The following is a 19,930-nucleotide window of genomic DNA, read 5'->3' on the forward strand; positions in this document are numbered from 1 at the left end:
CCTGCTCCGCTCTTGTGTGTTTTGCACAGCAAAGACTAAGTGTGGTTAGAGCGCGGGGCAGGAGAGCCTGGCTCCTCCTGGGCTCTGCCACGCTCCCCTCCACCTGGCGTCCGCAGGGGAGTCTGCCGGGATGACAGCTATTTCCACTTCGGCTTTCCCATCTTTACTAGGCAGTTAATGCCATTTGTGCCGCAGAGGCTTGGAATAACACCCCTCGCGGGCCAGTGACTACAGAGGGGAAGTACAAGAAGAAATCAGAGCGATGGTTCCTACCCCAATAATTAATCTAAATAAGTTAATGATTTTTCCCTACTAGACAGAAATGCTGGGAGGGTGAATCACGCGTCTTTAACTGACAATTTGGAGTTCTGTGTTTTAAATGCTAAGATTTTTAACTGTCTGGTCACAGTTAAAAATGTAGAACTGTTTATTTACAGTTTAAAATGGCCAAAGACAATCAGCGAGGCCTCGGGCTGGTCTCCCCGGTCTTGTCTGGTGCCACTTCCCAGGTTGTTTTCTGCAAAGCCTGGACACAACACCCACGATGGTGACCTTGGAGACTGTGCACGCAACCAGCAACTGTGTGAATGAACTGCCCGATGGGGGAAAAACTGTCTAAATCTCATCTCGGGCTGCTCCGCTCCCCCGTGACAGGTAAAGGGAAGCAGGCAGTGGAAGCGAGAGGGTCGGGCAGGAATTCTTCTGCCCTCTTTCACCACCACACAAGGATGCTGAGAACAGCACCGTGGGTCCGTGAGGCCACGTCCACCTGGTGACAGCATCCTCCGTAGCGTCACCTCCCCGGTTGAGGCGCAGAGAGGGCAGAGCCAGGGCCGCAGTGACGCACGGCCGTGTGCCGGGGACGCTGCAAACCGCTCTGCGCCTGCTCCCCGCGGGGCTGCGGGAAGTCAACTGGAAACGGGAGAAGGTGAAACGAAAGCCGGGCGTGCTACGGCCCTCTCCTAAGTCAGCATATTTTTCAGCATCTACAAAAGCTCGAGATTCCAGCTTTTAAGTCCTGTCACAGCTCCAAGGTCTGCGGACAAAAAGGCGCTCAGCTGAAGTATATTTTCTCCTGGGCTTCACACCACTAATTTTTCTTGTTTTCCAGCTGTTGAACCCACTTCCTCAAGGCTGTCGTTATTTCCCGTCCTTCCTCCGCCTCTCTGCGACCCCAACCTGCGGCGGTCGTGACTGGTGCCCTCGTCTCCCCTCTGCCCTTCCCCTTCAGTCCCAGCTCCTTGGCATCCACCGGAGCCGGGGAAGGGAGGCAGCCGCAGGCGCCAAGACCCCGCAGCCCCGACCCCGGGGGAAGGAGGCACGTTTGGAAAAGCTCAAGTCAGGAATTACAGCTGCAAAATTCCCGTAAGATGGGCTGGGGGAAGGGCCCGGCTCCGATTCCTCCCCGCGCACAGCGAGGAAAACACGGCCCCTTCCCAGCGCCGCCGCTTCACTTCCGAGACCCCGAGGAGCCCGTCTCCTGCTGGAGAAGGACCCGTAACAAGGAGGAGAGAGCTGGAGGCGCGCGGGCTCCGCGGCTGCTTCAATACGTATAAAGTTTTCCATAACCTCACTTTTCAGATTTCGCTTTCCGAGCGGCAGCGACCGGACAAGCCCAGGGAGCCCAGGCCCGCACGGGGGGCGGTGGGACGCCGGCGTCTCGCCGGCCGGGATGGAGGGGCCACGGGGAGGCATGGGGTGACCTCTCCGGTCTCGTGCCTCCCTCGCTTGAGCCGGTTCCGATTTGCTCCTTCCCGAGGAATTCGTTGTCCTTGGCAGGGGCCCCGCGAGCGGCTGACGCTCCCCGCTCCCCGCGCCAAGGTGGCTTTCGCCGCGTGAACCCGTGGGCCGGGCCCGGCCGCCCGCGCGAGGAGGCGGCGGAGGGGACCAGGGGGACGATGCCACCGGAGCCGGCGGTGGCTTCCAGGTCACCTCTTCCCACACCAAAACCGGGCAGGATGGGGGGAGGGAGGCTGGGGAGGGGGTTTAAAATTCAAGCTGGAATAAAGCAAAAAAGAGAAGAGAAAAAAAGAAAAACAGATGACAACTGTTACTAATTTCAACATCGGGGCTGCAGACAGAATTCCCTGAAAGCCCGGCTTTTTGGCCGGAGAGGCAGCTTTATGGGAAGGTAATAGGAAGCAGATGGGCCCTGCTTGGGGCCAAGAGGAAGGTTCAAGGTGCCTCCTAGTGCAGAGAAGAGGAATTTAACTGCTTTTAAAGATGCAGGGCCCGGCAGCTTCCAGGTTTCTCATCCAACTTTTGCAAATTATGAGCTCAGGTGTCCTTTTCCCATTTTTTTTTTTTGAGAGAGAAATAAATACAAACACAGCTTTCTGCTTCCAGCTCTCCCCGGTGGGAGGAAATACTTGCAGCGCAACCCACCCCCCCGCCCACCCCGAGCCCCCGGCCCTTCCACCGACACCTTCCCGAGGTGCAGGGCCAGCAGCACCCCACGGCCGCGCCGCTTCACCCCCGGCAGCGGCTCTGGGCTGCGCTATCAGCAACGGCGTTAACGAATGAATGAAAGTCACCGGCCCTCACGGTTACTTCTCCTTTCTTCTGTCTGGTGCCGGCACTCCCTAACCGCGCCGGGGTTATCGCGGTGCCGCGTCCCACAGCTTGGCCGCCTTCGGCCCCCGGCTGCCTCCTGACCGCGCCATCGGGCTGAGCAGCACTTCAGACCCCGCGGGAGGGCACCGCCGCGGCTGTCGTGTGGAGCCCCTCAAACACACCACCACAGAGATTTCTGCTCCTCCGTCCACTCCACGCTCCTACCAGTTCAACGGTTATCATGGAGAGGAAGAGATGGGTGGTTGGAGAAAGTTGGAAAGGCCCCGTTAAAACCATTTCAGAAGGTTGACATCTTCAAGGGATATATGATCCCGCGATTGATTTACCTAGCAGATCAGGCCGATATAAAATCTACATATTTGGAAAATTTGGACTTGGCTATTCGAACTGTGGTCAAGGAATGGTTACATTCACCACCAAGTACCTGTGATCCTATCCCATACTCCAACACTCGGGATGGAGGTGTGGGAATAACCAGACTCGTAGCACCGATCCCTAGTGTACAAGCACAGGGACTACACGGGCCTTATTTTCCTTGGAAACCAAGCTCAGTAGGGTGAGGACTGCAGGGTGCTGGGAGGTGTGGCTCACGGCCACGCCAGTACCATGGAGACGCCCTTGGCAGCAGCATCGCCAGGTTCCTCAGGCTTTGCCCAGCACCCACACGCACCCCCTGCTCCGCGCAGAGGGCTCCTACCTCCTGTCTGCTACCTCAGCCGCCCACCACGGCCACACGGCAAGCCCCGCAGTGCCTGTCGCTCACGGATGCCGATCCTAAAGTCACCGTGTTTTCTGAAAAAACAGTCATCTTCTCACCTGCTGTCGCTGCTTCACGGAGGCTCGCAAGTTTTGGCTGTAAACCCTCAGCTGAAACCTACTTCCCAAATGCTGCCGCAAGGCAGAAGGATAACTCCTCCGCGTGGTCTCTAAGGACTGTCCCAGACTCAGCCCATGCTCAGGGGACTCGCAGAAAACCACCACGTGCCCGTCGCTGCCTGACCCGCAGAGCTGAGCGCCGTGGGGGTCAGAGCAAGGGGACACCCGGACCACCAGCCCCATCTCTGCCTCCCCGTGACAGCGAGCGCATGGGAGGGCTCACCAAAAGCGAGGAAATTGTTTAGCTGAGGACTAGAATGTCTTAAAAGTAAAGGCCCTGTTGAGCTCTGCCTGGGTCTCCAGAGACGGCTCAATGGCCCCTGTGTGTACTCAGCCTCGCAGAGAGCTGCACACGCCGGTGCCACCGCTGGCACCAAGGGCTCCGGCACGTATCCGAAGGCAGCCAGCAGAAAACCACCCCCGGTGACCCAGGCCAGCCTTTTTGGCATAAGAAAACACAGAGTTAGATGGCTCCGGCCAGATATATATATTAAAAAAAAAAGACATACCGAATCCAGAATCTTCAGAATCTTCAAGGAAAATTAGATGGTTTTCTCACACTTTCATAGAATCACAGAAAGGTTCAGGTTGGAAGGGACCTTAAAGCCCACCCAGTTCCACCCCCCTGCCCTGGGCAGGGACACCTCCCACCAGCCCAGGTTGCTCCAAGCCCCGGCCAACCTGGCCTTGAACCCCTCCAGGGATGGGGCAGCCACAGCTTCTCTGGGCAACCTGGGCCAGGGGCTCACCCCCCTCACAGCAAACAATTTCTTCCTAAGATCCAATCTAAATCTCCCCTCTTTCAAGTTTGAAACCGTTACCTTTCAACCAAGCCCATCGAACTTCAACTTCAACTTCCACGCAGCCGATCCGCGTGCCTAATTTAGCAGGCTGCTTGGCCCAGATCAGAGGAGCAGGCAGTGTTGGGCAGTCATTACCATAGCAAGAAATCAGAGCTCAGCCCTTACAGCCGGGCACGGACTGGGCCAGTTTGCAGTTCACAGCCAAAGGGGACACCTCCTTGCTCTCCCCCCACTGCATCCAGCCCTGCTCGGTACCACCAGCTCTCCCATCCGCACCAGCACCTTGCCATTTCCAGTATAAGGAGGGGAAGTGATAAGGGAAGCCACCGATAACACTCCCGCCTCCTTTCCTTGAAACGGCTCCCAAATTTCTGATTTTTTTTCAAATTCTCTCACCATTTCTACCTCCCTCCTCCTCATCACCTGGGCTCCGCGCACCCCAGGGCATGCCAGCAGGCAGGTCCCTCCCTCCGGGCGTGGGGTTGCCCATGCAGCTGTGTGCTTGCCGCTGGCTGGGGGCTGCTGGCCCGCTGTGCTCCCCCCTGGGGCGGCAGGCGTTTCGTGCGTGCCCAGTCACCACCCCAGCTCCCAGCAGGTCCCCGCACGCTTCCGAGGACAGAGCAAACGGTGCTGCTCCCCCCCCCACGGTGCACCTCCTGCGGGTGGTGAGCAGGAGGGCGGATGCAAAGAGCCCTGAGACCTCCCCGGCTTTCAGCAAGAGACCGTCCTGATATTCCCAACAAAATATTTGGCTGGCCTGCTAAGTTGAAAACACGCTGAGCTGCAGATGGCAGAAGTCTTTTTGCAGTCATCCTGCCAGCATGACAGGACTTCCACTGGGAAGTCATTTCTCAGCTCTAGAGTAGCATTATGGGTTAAAACCAGAAAAAACAGCGTTAACTAATCAGCAGCTCACTGCTAGGAGCACCGGCTGCAGAATGCGAAAAACGGGTTAAAGTCACCGGTCTGCAGAACTGAAAACAAGAGCTTGAACCTTAATCTGCTTTGCTGCTCCAAGCCTGGCCTCTCTCGGGGCACGGCAAGCAAAGAATTAGAAACACGTAGTTATCACTGCTCACCAGAAAACAGCAGCCTCCAGCCATGGGATGGTTACTGCCTACACTGCTCTACAGCAACCCTTTAGGATCCCCTCGCCGTCCGCTGGTTGCTCCTGTTATCAAGCCCACACTGGAGCAAGGACAAGGGCTTTTGCCTTTCCCTTTCTCGCTGGCATCCGCCGGGCTGCGAGGGGACCGACAGCGCTCACTGCAGCCCACCTCACGCCTAAGGGCTGTTTCACCGCACCCTGCGAGTGTTTCTTTGCAGACGCCCATCCCAGCCACTGCAGGGTCAAATTTAGAGTTTGCCTGGAGGAGAGATGCTGCTTTCGCGCTGTTAAAATAAGATCCAACCCCGTCCAAAGGCGTTCACCAGCAACGCGGGGAACCCAGGCTAATGCTGCCAGTCGGAACCCGAGAAGCCAGGGGTCCGAGCCGGGGTCTCTGTCCCCCTGCCAGCACTCTGGTACCAGCCCGGGGGAGCAGGGGGACGACATCGCTGCCTTTGGACCACCAGCTCCCTCCTTCAGGCTCGCGGTGGCCCTCCGTGCCGGGCCCTGCTGTGCTCTAGCCGGGCACACCCTCCGTCCCTTTGTACAAGCAAGCTTCACAGGGGCTTGGGCTCACTCCAGTACTGTGTGGGAGTACTCTTTTTTTTTAAAAAAAAAAAACAAAAAACACGAGAATTGTTTTACAGTCAAATTTATACAGTGCAATCTTAGTGAGAAAAGGACCGAATTACCCCCTTGCTCCCCTCCAAAAGCCAACGGGATCTTTAATTTCACCGGCAAAGGGGCAAAAGGACCCCATGGCAAAGCGAGGGCGTAGGAATGGGGAGCTGGGAGCACCGAACTCTCTCTGACACCGACGGCTTTGCTTTCTGGAAATACTATCTCTCTGTTACATAAGGATCTGGCCCTATCTGGAAAGCCGGGGTCACTGCGTTTCTCCAAGTGTGGTAAAATGCTCGGAGGTCCTCAACAGGAAAGCACGAGAGAAGCGCCAGCTCACACCAGCGTCAGGGAGGGGGCGTTCGGCACGGGGCAGCGCGAGCCCCGGGGCTGAGCCCCAATCCAGCCGCTGGGCCAGCCAGCTTCAGCCAGAGGTAAGGTGGCTACCGAGCAGCCCAGCGCTCCCAGCCTTGGACTTCTTTTGCTTAAAGGCGATGACTCCACCAAGCAGGTCCACTTTCAGACGAGACTTATGCAATAGTTTGGAGCCGCTCCATGTGACCCAGACTTGCTGGCCCCCTGCCACCACTCTCCTTGCTGGCTTCAGCCATGCACAAAACAGCAGAATTAAAAAGACGACCGAGCAGTCATTAAAAGAAAGTGCGTCTCGCCTACCATATAGTGCCCCTGCCAACTACACAGGCGCATCACGCATGTAAGTACGCGCATGTCATCCGCATGCATGCAGACCATGACTGCGGGTGTTTGTGTGTGGGTGCGCACGGGGATACACACTATCTGTATGAGGACACACACGACCTGCAGGCACGTCTGTGTTCGGTACATGCACACCCCCCTGCATGCCATAACGCACTGCTGATACCTCCGGATATGCCACGCGTGAATGCTGTTTTTATACCTGGCATCTCCGTGACTGCCTTCTGCCTTCATAAAGCTACCCCTTCTCGCTGCAGGGTTCAGCGCAGCCAGGAGAGAATCCAGATCTCCTGGGCCTCGGCAACAGCAGCTCCCTCCGCACCAGCATGGAGCAAGCAACATGCTTGGGATGCCAGGAACCAGCCCCAGGCTCTCAGAAAGGCCGGGAGCACCCACAGCACTCACACCTCCGAGCAGGCAGGGAAGCGGCCGCAGCCACTGCAACAGCCAGGCACAGCCATCTGCGTCCCGGCAGAGCTGGCTCCAGCATCAGCCCTCCAGCAGCCTCTGTGCTTACACAACACAGCAACGGGAGGCACCGAGCCCCGGGGCTGCATAAAGACAAACACCCTCCTGTGCCAACGCTTAGCTCCACTCACCTGCATCACCGCCACCGGCTCCCTCCAGGAGGGGTCTGGTCTGAGAAAGGAACGCGCCGTTTGTCCCGGTTCAGGCAGGAGCACGTTTTGTGCAGTTATACCTTACAAAGACCTGTCACTGCTCACGCACCCCATCTGGCACCATAAGTCTGACTCCTTTGTCAACCTGGCCTTAGGGCAGGGCCATACCCCACACATCTGTAGTGCCTGTAGTACCTGTGCTGGGACACTCCGACAAAGACGTGTCTGGTCACCAGACCGGGAGCGCAATGCTAGAGAGCAGAGCCCCACCACAGCCCCTCTCATCGCCTGCCACACCACGCGCACCCACGGCACAGCACAGCCTCGTACGCTTAAAGCTAAGGAGACGAGTGAGCACCACCGCGCTTCCCAAGGAGAACACTCGAGGGGACTTCTGTTACCCAGAAGGGCTGTGGGAAGCACCATGGGACCTGCAGCGAGCACTGAGGTCAGTAGCTTCTTCTGCCACCACCACGGCACAGCATCCCGTGGCACAGCGGTGTGTGACGCTGCGCCCAGCGAGAGCACAGTCCTGGGCAGGGGAAGGGATCCACAGCACCGCCTGGCTCCAGCACCCATTGCGGATTTGGTCCTGACAGACTGAATCAAAGAATAACGGAGGTCGTAAGGGACTCAAGGGGATCTCTGGTCCCGTTCCACTGTCACAAACTGGGTTACCTTTGACATTAGATCGGGTTTGGATCACAAAACCCAGGCCGGCTCAGGGGGTCACATACAGCAGTGGCCTGGAGGAAACGCGGTTTGCTGCGGAGCGGGACCCTAAAGCAGCAAAGTCAGTTTGGACCACGCTGTCCTTCCAGGAAATCAGAAACGTGTCCTTTCAGAGAAGCAGCTGCATCGAGGTGACACAGAGATGCGCAGGCAGCACCCAGTCTCCCAGGGCGCCCAGAGCACGATAACGCAAACTCACAGCCCAGCTTCTCCGCCACCCCGATGGCTGCTGCTGCCGTCCCCATGGCCGCCCCGCAAGCAGGTGAATGTCACCAGCTTCGCTTCGCAGCAGACCAAAGCAAAGCAAACGGGGAAGTGATTTGGCGACAGGCAAGCAGGCAGTCTGTGCAAGAGCATGGGGACGCCCATGCTGTCACCCTGGGGCCACCTTTGTGCAAGGCGGTGTGACCGTGACAGCGAGCACCCACAGACCCCGAGACACGTTACCACGGAGGAATGTGCCAGGGGAGCTCTGCGGCGGGGATGAAGCCTTGCAGACGGCATCGGGCTATGGACTCCCTCCAGCCCCTGCAGATCTGGAAGATCTGCAGATCGTTTCCAGGCTCCGGCTCCCTTAAGCGAGCTCCATGAGATCTGCTGCGCAGGGAGTTTATGGGCCCTTTCCCCCTCCCTGCAGGTTCGCTGTTCAGGGAAACATATGGCCCAGATGGTTTGGATTTGACGGGGTATGGCAGGGTGCAACAGAAAATACGCCGACTCACAAGCACATGTGGCTTCCTAACGAGGAAGCTGCAGCCCAAAGGCCACCGAGGACATTTCTCCGTGCCTGGACGTGGACGAGCTGCCTTCGTTCTCGCCCAGGGAATGAAGAGCCACTAATCCCGATAGGGCTGAACTCATCGTTTGCACTGTGGTTTTGACCAAAGCCACTTCAGGGTGAAGTCTTGGTCCTGTTGAGGTCAGTGGCACAACTCCCACAGCGGGGGGGGGGGGGGGGGGGGGGCAGGATTTCACCCCCCGAGTTCAGCTCAGCTGGAAACCAACACTGATGAACGTTTGAGTTCAGAAGGATTTGCAGGACTGCACAGGAATAGATTCATTTTAACTCATTTTCCCTTTAAAAATTAAGCTACGATGGAAGAGTAGAAAACACAAGAGCACTAAGAGTGGGGTCGGGATGATAGACAGAAGTGTAAAGACGCTGAACAGTCAGACATGGCATACCCCGAGCATTCTTTTCCCAGCCTGGGAGAAGGCAGAAGGTAAGAGAGTAGCAGCAACGGAGCTGCCGGATGGAGACCCTGCAGTTAACACGTGCCACTGACATCGCTCCACTGGAGTCAGATGGAGCCAAAATACTTTGGCAGAGTTTCTCAGTGGAGAATCTCCCAATTCTTGAATTGGTTGCAGACTTAAACGAAGGCACTCGCAGTAACCAAGTTGGGAAAAAATTTGCTTTGATGGCGTCCCTTTAAAACCTCCTTCAGTGTTGAAAAAGGAGTCTGTATCCAGGCTGGTGGTTTTCCATGTTTCTCGCTCCCCCGTCGCTGCATGAGATCCGACCTGCTCACGGATTCCCAGGAAATGTTTGTAACCACTCGCCCTGCAAACATTTCCTATGGTGGTGGGGTCAAGCAAAGATCTTTTGGACTTGCATATCTTTGGCACACCTGAGCTGACATCATCCACATCACTAGCGAATGTTTCTGAAAACTTGACAAATTTGGTCCAAATTCTGTTTGTTTCAAGTTCATTTGTGTTAACTTGCGATCTAGGCAGGACAGGACGTGACAAACACATCCTGGGGTGTTTCTGGCTTAGAACGAACTTATTGCTGGAAACTTGGCAAGAAAAGTGGTTTTTGGAGTTGGGGGTTTCAGATAAGCTTTGGATAAGCGCTCGAACGGAATCATTCCCTGGGTGGGCCTGATGCAACCTGCAGCGAGAAGCCCTCCACGGAACGGCTCCTCTGGGCAGCGGAGCCCACGCTGTCTCCGGAGCAGGGCTTCACGTGATGATAAGCAAACTCACTCCTCCCCGTCACAGTCTCTGGGTGGCCTTGAGCCATCGGCGATAACAGGGCCTCTCCTCTTACAGGTTTGCATGTTGGTACTTAAAAGGCCTTTCGCATGACTAGCAGACACTGTTTATGTTGAGCAGGCAATACCTTCCCTCAGGGCTACGCTGCGCCCCGTCGACTGCTCGCTCGCTCGCAGCTTATCGGGGTCTTCCTCTGCCAAGTGAAACAGTCCAGCCCCCGAGCCTTATCTGGGGGAAGCGTGATTTACAGGAGATGACAGGACCTTTCCCATTCCACCCAAGGAGCAGCTGCTCGGGGAATGCGACTGGAGATGCACCGACAAGCGCTGGAGGTTTTAGGGATGGAAGGAGGAGAAGGGAAGGAGAGGGAGATGCCCTGGGGCCAAGCAGGAACAACGGGAAGCCGAGGATGGAGCAACCGGAGCACTCGGCATGTTCCATATATGGAGAAACTTCGTGACACTGGAACAACCTCTCAAGAACTGGAGGAAGCCTCACTGACGGAGGCATTTCAGGCTAGTCCGGGCAGGGCTCCGGCAAGCGGAGCAGTGGGAACACCCCTGCGCCGGCTGGGGAATTACCTGGGCGCCCGACAAAGCGTTTCCCCTTCTACCATCCGCGGCGCGGGGGAGACCAGAAATGAACAAAGGCTTCAAAAACCTCCCTGCTCTCACCCGGCATGCACCAGATCGCACGCTGTCACCACGTGAGCTCTGCTAACAGGAATATTAATGAACGGAATAAGAAACAGACCTCTGGTGCGGCTGAGCTACCTCCAGCCAATATGGGTATTGGCATGGACTGGAACAGGAAAACAAACGCCCCCTGAGGTTTACAGCCCTGCGTACGCTTGATAAAAAAGTCCCCAAAAATGAGCCTCCGTGTGAAATTTTAAATTTTGCCGCAGAGCCGCGGCTGGCGCCGAAGCAGGGGACCTGCCCCGCAGCTCCGACCCGCGCCGCCCCGCGCTGCCCTCTCGCTGGTTCTGCCCCTCCGCAAGATATTTGCCAAGGTTATTTTATAAACTCCTTCCTATTTATAGCGCAGCTCCTTCAGCTCTAATGAGATAATCTTCTGGCATTTCCCCATCACTAATATTTACTTTGATGTTTAAAATAACATGTTCTGAGGGATTGATCTTTTTCAAAAAAAAACCAAAAACCACCTTTAAAACATAATCAAAGCAAAGCACTAGACGCCTAGCGCGAGGGGGCCAAACGCCGGGTGATGCACACGAAGCTAATGACATTGCAACTTTTTCAGGGCAGACAGTTTATAATCCTCTGACCACATCGTGCAGGAGGGAAAGAGGCACTGGCAGCCCCTGAAGACGGAGAGAGACAGGGAAAGAGGGAGAAGTATGTGTTTATTCCCAGGAACGGAGACAGCGAGGAACGTATAATTCTGCAACAGGGATTATAGCTGTTGCTTTCTGTAATTGAGAGCTTCGCCCACGGCAGCTCCGCAGAAGAGAATTATATTTTAGAGCAGCAAACATGCGATCAGATGGCTTCATGCAATGAAAAAAAAAAGCGGAGTGGTGTGGGGCTAGGGGGAGGCGAGGGAGACAGCGCGCGAGCGCGGATGCCTGACTCCTGCCGTCTGCAGACACTTTGAAACACAACCCTGCATTTTTATGGAAACTCTGAATGTTGGAGAAGGGTGAACATGGTTTTCATTCTCATAAATGTTTTTCCAGCGTGCAATGCTCTTCGGGCTCATTCCTTCTCCAGAGAGACAGTTCTGATTTCAAAGAACATTCGCATTCCCTCCACCCCAGACCACCCCACTCCAACCTCAAAGAGTCTTCTCTGGAAAAATTATTTTAAAGAGTGTTTTACCTTTTCTAGTGTTTTCCCTTCTTTCTTCTTTTTCCCCTTTTAATTCCTTGAGTTTCTTTTTTTCTTCTTCTTCTTTTTTTTTTTTTTCTTTTTTCCCAGCAGCAGCCAAAAGCTTCTCTCTCCCCCTCAATCCTGCGCGTGTCAGAAAGTTTCCAGGCTGAGGGTTTATGTCGCCTTCCTCAATAACCTTCTTCTGTCAGACCCAGGCAGCGCTGGAGCAAGAGGCTTTGCTAAAAAGTCTCCTTTCAGGAAGTGAGCAGTAATAAGAGAGCGGCTCGGAGGCGGCATGTATAGGGGCTGCTCAAAAAAAAAAAAAAAAAAAAAAAAACCAGAAAAAGAAAAAAAAAAAAAATCTTTGCTCAGGAATTTTGCCAGGATTATCCAAAAAAAAAAAAAAAGAAAAAAATCCCCAAACCCACAAGGCTGTAAAAGTCCCGCCCTGACTGCTGACATCAGTGCAGAAGGCAGGTCTTGCCTGCAACAGTATAAAACTAATGAGCTAAGCCGCCCTGCGAGGGAGCCGGCAGCGATCCCCCCCCGGGCAGCCCCGCCGGCGATGCGGGCAGCTCCCCGGCCGATAAAACATCCCAATAAAAGCCATAAAGCACAGAGGTCATGCTGACGGTGGCAGACAGCAGACGAAACGGAGAAAGCAAGGGTTGTTTTTTTTTTCCCCCTCTTTTTTTTTTTTTACCCAACAACACTCCCATCCTTCATTTTAACCGTAGCTTTCAAAACGCTTTTAAAAAGCCAGTGCATGCCTGATGAAATGGCCCTAACAAAGGCCGCTGCGCTATACAGCAACGTTAGGTATTGGCTTTAAAATTATAAAAGCCCGCAAGAATTTGCTAATGTTTTAAGAAGTCCCTTCCCTCCCGAGTTACATCATTTTCGCCCTGCTGGCTCGCGTGATGCCATGATTCCTCTTGTTCTGCTGCCACCGTGGAGTGCCCCACAGAGGACAATACATTTCTAAAGTAAAGAATAAACATTGCAAATAGTAAAATACTGCTTGTTTAAAAACAAAGCCCTCTCAGGACACATAAAACAATAAGCCACGATAAAGGGCAGGAGCTCATTTCCTTCTTCCTTCTTGAAGTCGTCTTTGAGATTAGCAAGCTGAATAGATGAGCCTCGGTAAAGAGAGAATTACCTGGTGATTCTGCAAATCTTATAAAAATGGATCCTTCCGAATTGCCGCGTGCCGCCCTGCTTTTCCCTGGGAACAGAGAGGGGCCCTGGGGAAGGACACAGGGACGGGACAGGAGCACCAGGCAGCGGAGCTCCAGCCTGAGCCCATCAGTGCGGACAGAGGGACCCCAAACCCATCCCCAAGGAGCCGTTTAGTATAAAAGGATTTAAATGAAGAGTAAAGGGGGGAAAAATTGCCAGGAGAAGCTTTAAGCTAAGTTTTAGACCAAGCTCCCTGAACGTGAGACCCCTCTGCCGAGGAGCAGATTGCAAGGGGGGGCGTTTAGCAGAGGGTTTGCAGGCCTGAGACGCGTGCCGTGGGTGCCGAGTCTATGGAGAGCCAGCCCCCCCAGACCGCGCGTCCTGCCGTGGCCCTTCCACGTACGGACATTGCCAAATCCCCAGGATCTGGCTCCTGGGGCAGGCCTGAGCAGCCAGGGCTCCTGGCGACGGTCCTGGGTGCCATCCAGGCTGACCCAGCACAATTCCGTAACCATCTGACCATTAGATGGGAACGGAGAAAGGAAAAGCCACAACTGCCTGGCCAGCCCTATGTCCTAACCGTACGCTGGCTATGGGATGCCGAAGAACAGGGATTAGGGAAAAAGCAAGGAGCTGCGGTAGTTTTTGCAGTATATCCTCCTACTTCCTCTGCTATCAGTAAACTAAGCGCAGGGCTGAACCTGAGCCAGAAGCTGGATCTTTGCATTTAACAGATATAATTCATTTTCTTCCATGGATTTGTGTAAACCCCTATTGAAGCCCTCTGAACCCCGCGCCTCGGGTGGAGCAGCAGCGTCACCTGAGCAGGAGAAGCCCCGGAGGGATCTCTGGAGCCTTCGCTGGTCTCGAAGTAGTTGGTATTACCTGGTAGGCGTGCTTGTCCTAACAGCCCTGAGGAAACAAGGGAAAACATCCTTTGCTGCCAGGAGGAGATGCCCGAAGGTGGGAGTTCACAGCCCCCAGCTCCACTCCGGGTGCTGCCCCGGCTCCCGGAGCATCCCAATGCAAGCGCCGCTCTCCCTTACAGGCGTTCGGACTGGAAAGGCCTGGCTCTCCGTTTAAAAACCGAGTTCAAAGGGACTGCAATTGCTGGGCTGGATTTTTGGCCGGTTCCCTGGCTGGGTGGAAAGAGCGGTTTCCTTCCTCCCCAGGCCGTGCTCGCCATTGTCTGAGCCCCCAAAGCACATACATAAAAGAGCAACTAAACAAAGTATTTGGGCTTTAATTGAATGGTGCCGCTTCTGGCCAGGGAAAAACTAATTGCTCAAAGCGTGGCCCGGTGCCATACCAGGGGCTTTCTGTCTGCTGAGGGCTGTCTCCAAACACACGCGGGCGGAGGGAAGAGGGACGGAGGCTGCAGACGACCATCTTCCCCGCTCGGCAGCAGGCGGCTCTGGGCTGCCCGTCCCTCTCCCTTCCCAGGGAAACTTGCTTTTCCCTGATTTGCAGGGTCACCAGTCCCTCCTGGGTGGTAAATACTGTGTTAGAGAGTCCTGAAATACAAGAACACACAATCTGCGTGCCTGGGGCCAACCCTGCCCCAGCCCTGTACCCAAAACCAGTACGGCTCTGAGGTCCCTCTTGTACTTGTACCGCACCACGCAAACTCCTCAGCTCCAAAACCAGGTCTTACTCCAGCCTCGACCTGTCTCTGAGGGGGTGACAGAGCCACCTTAGAGCTGCACACACCTTTCCAAGGCCTCCATCACCTGCGCAAAAGCCCAGAAAATAGGGAAAGGTAAAGGCAGAAGGTATTGGACGCTGCCTGGAAAAAAGCTTTCAGAGGCAACTGTCGGCCACTACAATTCACCTCCTACACCAAACAGTGCCAATCGGTTGCTTCCTCTCTTTCTGGGATTGGGAGATGAGGATGCATTTCCAGAGGACGCTTAGGGATCCTCTCCCCCCGGCTCCCCGGTATCCCCCTCGCCCCCGGGATGGCGGACAGATGGCTGCTCAGCGCAGCACCAGGATCCATCCCGCAGGCTCGGCAGCCCGGTGACACTGCACCCTCCTGTGGCTACGCGTGGCAGAGGCTGCGCGCCCGCGTCCCGCGAGGTCCAGGCTCGGCACCAGGCTGGCAGAAACCCTGCAGAGATGATGCACCCCACCCTGGGGAAGCACGAAGAGCGATGCTTCCAGGCGAAACCTGGCACCGTGGCTTCTCGGTGGCGCTGGGTGATGCCCAGCCACATCCAGCGGGCCCAGCTGCGGCACCAGCTTGCACGACGCTCAGGCCAGTGCTCATTTTAAGGCTTGCGAGGCTGCAAACTCAGTCCCGGTTGCCATTAAAACACAGAAGGAATGATGCTGAGGCCTGACGGGGTAATTTTATACAACCATTTTGTACATAAAATAAAAATAAAAGAAACTCTCTCTTGCTATGTCTAAACTCCAGGGCCTGGGCAAAGTTCCCAGCTCTGGCTCTACATCACAGCCTGGCCCCAAGTCCATGTCGGGACTGGCTACTTAGCCACAGACTAACCCTTTTTATGGTTGTACGGGACCTAACGCAACATCGCTCCATTCAGTCTTTTAGCTACCACTGTAATAAACAAACTGCTCCGCTTTGTTTGCAGCCCAAATACTGCAGGTCGAGAACCTGCAAGTGAAACCAGCTGTAAACAAATGGTTTTGGTTTTCCACCAGTGTAGAGACATGCAAACTAATTGCCCAACAGTAAAACGCAGTTTAATTAGTCCCAGGTGTTCGGTAAAATTGGGTTGGTGTCTCCCAAACTTGTAACTCCAGCTTGAAAGAGCCACCGCCAGCTTTGAAAGCGCAGCTGTCAGAGAGCGATTATCAAGGTCATTGTACCTTGCCGAAAGTTTGTGGGGATTTTGGGCAAAGGACAAATGTGCAGGTGAGCCTTGCTGAGGGCTCAGGGCTGAGAGCTCTCCCCTCGCCCTGCGAGGCTGGGTGTGTTGGGATGCTGTATTTTCATCGTTGTAAACTGCTTAAGTGACTCATCCCTTCTATCTCAGGATCTCACCTTCTCCTTGGAAAAATACGGGTTTCTGAGTAAACATCATGTACAGCTCCATGTCAAAATGTAAACAAAGGGCTCCTCAAGGGGGATTTGGCAATGAAATGCCATACAATTAAGTAATGCTGAAGGATAGCTTGCATTTTTGCATATCTAACTCTATTACTGTATGTTTTTATTCCAATCGGTCTTGAACATGGGCAAGCTCAGCCTGCCACGATCAGGGCCCCAGTCCCAAATTCTTCAGTGCAGAGTCTTCTGCCTGCAACAACGAGACGCTTGGGGATTCCCCATCCATCCCGTTGGGCGACCTCTTTGCATTCAGCAGAAAGAAGTCACGGCGCTGTAGCCCTTCTCAACGGCCACTGACCCTTTACCCATCTCTTCCAGGCTAAGGAGCTGTCAGGCGGCAGTGAGCCATTTACCACAGCTGGTGATGAAACATGCACAATTTTCTCTTCTGGAAAAGGAGACTTGCCCCTGAGGAGCAGCTGAAAACCCTGCCAAAAATAAGCATCGTTCGGTGAGACTTGTGTTGGCCCAGCTGGTTGTGTTATGGCCATTTTGGTACTACAGGCAGCTAATCAGAAAGCAGAGCAGGAAAAACAGGCTTCTTGGAGAAGCTTCTTGGGTTACTGAGCCTAGGTCTTGGCCATCACAACCGTCACTCCAAAGCAGCCCTACACAGAGGGCCTTTCTCAGTAGCCTCCTGCCTGGATGGGGAAAACCCAAAGAAACTAAGTTCTCCTTACCCACTTGTGACTTCCAAGGGACACACCATGGCACGGCAGAGAACCTTGTGCAAAAAGGCTCATTTCCCCATGAACATCTGTTCAATGGGCAGGAAGAGAGCTTTGCTCTCCAAGCAACACCCCAACACATCTGTTTAAGCAACGACAGCTTTTCACCGCCATCCTCCAATTTGTTTTCTTCCGTAAAAGACTCCTGTCCCGGCACTGAGAAGGTCTCAGAGCTCTGTCACTCTTCAGAGCTACACAGCTTTTATTTTCTCTTCTTTCCTTTCCTGTGCAACAAGGAAATAGGTCACATTTCAAAGAAACCAGAAAACGGAGGTTAGCGAATGCCAGACAGTTCACTGGATGGTGGTGCCTGTTCCTCTCTTCTCTTCCAAAATCGACACGTTTCTCACTCACCAAAGAACATTTTTCCCCTTCTTTCCTTCCTTTCTTCAAAATCGCTGCAACGAAGCCGCATCAAGACACCCTGCCCGTCCGCAAACCAGGTAAGAGGCACTTTTTATGCCGTCGGTATCTTCGGTAGCTGTTACGCGACATGGCTGCTTTGTTCCTTGTCTCGTACTTTTCTGCACGCCCCGGTGGCATCGGGGCTTTAGTGACGGGAGGGGAGACCCTGTGAAACGCCGGTGTTAATAGGCCCAGATTAATTCATTGTGCGACCACTCTAGCTTTTCTACCGATTACTCCATTGGTTCAGGAAAATAACTGGTGTAAGTTAGGGGGCATCGTATTCTTTTTGAAGTTGGGGGGAGGGGGTATTTAGATCGGTCAGAAGATGCTGAAATGATGGCTTTTAGGCCAATATTCAGGGCCAGCCATTCTCTTCCCTTTACCTCTGGACGTGACATCAAAACTTGTCTCCTCTGGAAGTTTCTCTTTAAATTGCCTGCGAGCCTCCGTGGCAATGTAGGAAGACTTAGGATACCTGGCACCTACTGAATAATGCTCCAAATATTTGAGAAGGACTTCAGAGATTTCCTACTGACAAATATATATCCACATATATACAGACGCACACACGCACACTCAAAAACAGAGGCCTCCGGCAAACTCACGTTTACTTCCTTCAATTCCTTTGTCATCTCGTCTGCTATTGCTCTGCACTTTTTCTGTGAAAACAGGCACAGTTCCAAGTCCCATCAATTCAACCACAGTTCGTGGTGTTACGGAATAAACTAGAACAAAGGAAAGTTGAGATTAAACCTCGGCAAACATTTCCTAATGGGCAGATCTATTAGACTGTGGAATAAACGCCGCAGGGACGCAAGGGAAACCCATCACATGGGCAGAACTGGAGAGGGGACTGGAGAAGGGATCAGGCAGAAGGCTCCTTCGCCGGCAGGGCAATGAACAAACTGATCTACGAGGTTATGTTTTCTGATATATTTATGATTTTTGTATTTTCAACGTTGTATCATCCTTTTTCCTCCTGAGAAGAGAAGGGACTCAAGTGTCTGAAAAGCTTGCTGATGCTCCCAGGAATAGGATTTCCTAAAGAAACAATGGAAGATGCCACAGCAGTATTTAGAATCCTTACATATATGCATGTGGGTGCTCAGTGACCTTTTAAAAAGTTAATTCCCATTAAGGCCTTAACCAGAGAGAGGGTTTCCTGAGAACTCTCAGATAGTGAGGATTCTGCCGCAGTCTCTCTACTGCCCTGCAAGGCAACTGGCTTCACAAGGCGCAGAAAACCTCGGAAGCACCAGTACCTGATCTAAGCCCACTCAACCAGCGGCACAAAACTTGGCTTGAGCAGCAAAGTCGGAGCGGGCCAAGGGGGTCGGAAAGGACACGAGATGTGTCCGTTAAGCCAAGCTTTGACCCGCGCGGACCCCGAGCGGGCGGGATCGCCAGCACAAAAGCAGAGATGCCAACAGCAAAGGATGCCACTGAGATTTTTTTTATTTTTTTTTTCCCTCTAACAACTGTGGGGTCTGAGTTGAGTAGCACGACTGGGAATGGGAAGATGCATGAAGCAGCTGTTTGTAGGGCAGGCGCTAGCAAGGAGGAATGCAGAAAACTAATCTGGAGGGTTGGAAATACACAAAAATACAGATAATTTAAAGTAATTTAAAGCCCCACACACTTTGTTTATCACTTGCTTTCCCAGGAATCTCTGCTAACTCATACTGTAGCATTAGATGGGTGACATCAAACTGACTAGGTTAGCAATTAAAGTATACTAGCGTAATCCTTTCCTCGCTGGCGCAAAGACATGCATTTTTAAACACCATTTTGCTCACTTAGTCTTGTAATATGCCCAGAGATGCCAGGAAAGGCCCTGCTGGGTCTGGAATTGAATGGGCACAGCAGGGATGGGGGGCCAGGCTGGAGAGAGCCCAGAAGATAAGAGAGATACCAAGGGCCGTGGAGAACACGGGCGGCTTTCTATAAACTCCATACAGAGCCAGCAAACAAAGTCATAGCCACTGTAAGGGAGGTAGTAAGGATACAGCACGAACTCTTAGACAGCTCTACTTCCCTAAATCCTATGCAAATAATTGGAACAAAAAGACTTTACCGTTATGGTTTAAAATAAACATAACCCTGTGCAGATCTAGGCCATTCTTTCTCTGCGGCTCGGTTTTATGCTTGGAAAATAGAGCGAGCGAGCTGCCCGTGAGCGGCGCATTTCAACGCTCAGCACAGCCCTTTTCGCATAGGAAATGACTGACTGTGAACGCAAACTTCCATTACCACTGGCAAGTCACACGCTTTGCCCAAACGCTTGCTGGTCCCATGCAAACACATACGCACCCTCCAGAGCTAATAAGCGTTCGCAAGAAGAGCGGAGCTGGTGAAGTTCAAGCTTTTCCCTTCCCCTGCCTCCGGGTAGCGTTAATTTTCCTCTTCAGAATTTCCACCCGGTAATCCTGCGCAGTCTGAAGTTTATGTTTAATTCTCTTAACGTACATCAGTAAAGGAACAGTCTCGCTCTGCTTTGAAATAGCGTTCAAAGAAACCCTGAACAACAGCAAAGAGGCAAAGTTTGAGCTCCCACTCTGATGAAGACCTATCAAGGCCTCGATTGTCACTTACCATCAGGACAGTATTTTACACCTACAGTTTCGGAAGCTCAGCTGGATCCTCTCCTTG

At 53.5% G+C, this 19,930-nt stretch overlaps 2 protein-coding genes across 6 annotated transcripts in view; one reads left to right on the forward strand and one right to left on the reverse strand.

The window, feature by feature from the left end:
• ADAMTS10 (ADAM metallopeptidase with thrombospondin type 1 motif 10) overlaps positions 1 to 19,930 on the reverse strand; it is an 81,494-nt gene that overhangs the window by 50,173 nt on the left and 11,391 nt on the right. Inside the window, exon 3 of one of the 5 annotated variants that reach the window (XM_063357850.1) lies at positions 11,894 to 12,190. The exons of 2 other annotated variants lie outside the window; for them this stretch is intronic. The gene's annotated coding sequence lies outside the window, so the exon portion shown is untranslated. Of the gene's footprint in view, positions 1 to 6,901; positions 7,047 to 7,298; positions 7,321 to 11,893; positions 12,191 to 19,930 lie in introns of those variants that run through there. 2 more of the 5 variants (XM_063357854.1, XM_063357851.1) reach the window with 2 other exon arrangements.
• LOC134526212 (tyrosine-protein kinase ZAP-70) overlaps positions 17,143 to 19,930 on the forward strand; it is a 29,381-nt gene continuing 26,593 nt past the window's right edge. The window contains exon 1 of the mRNA XM_063357856.1: positions 17,143 to 17,316. The gene's annotated coding sequence lies outside the window, so the exon portion shown is untranslated. The remainder of the gene's footprint in view (positions 17,317 to 19,930) is intronic.

The sequence above is a fragment of the Chroicocephalus ridibundus genome, chromosome 22 (assembly GCF_963924245.1).
Source record: "Chroicocephalus ridibundus chromosome 22, bChrRid1.1, whole genome shotgun sequence".
NCBI lineage: Eukaryota > Metazoa > Chordata > Aves > Charadriiformes > Laridae > Chroicocephalus > Chroicocephalus ridibundus.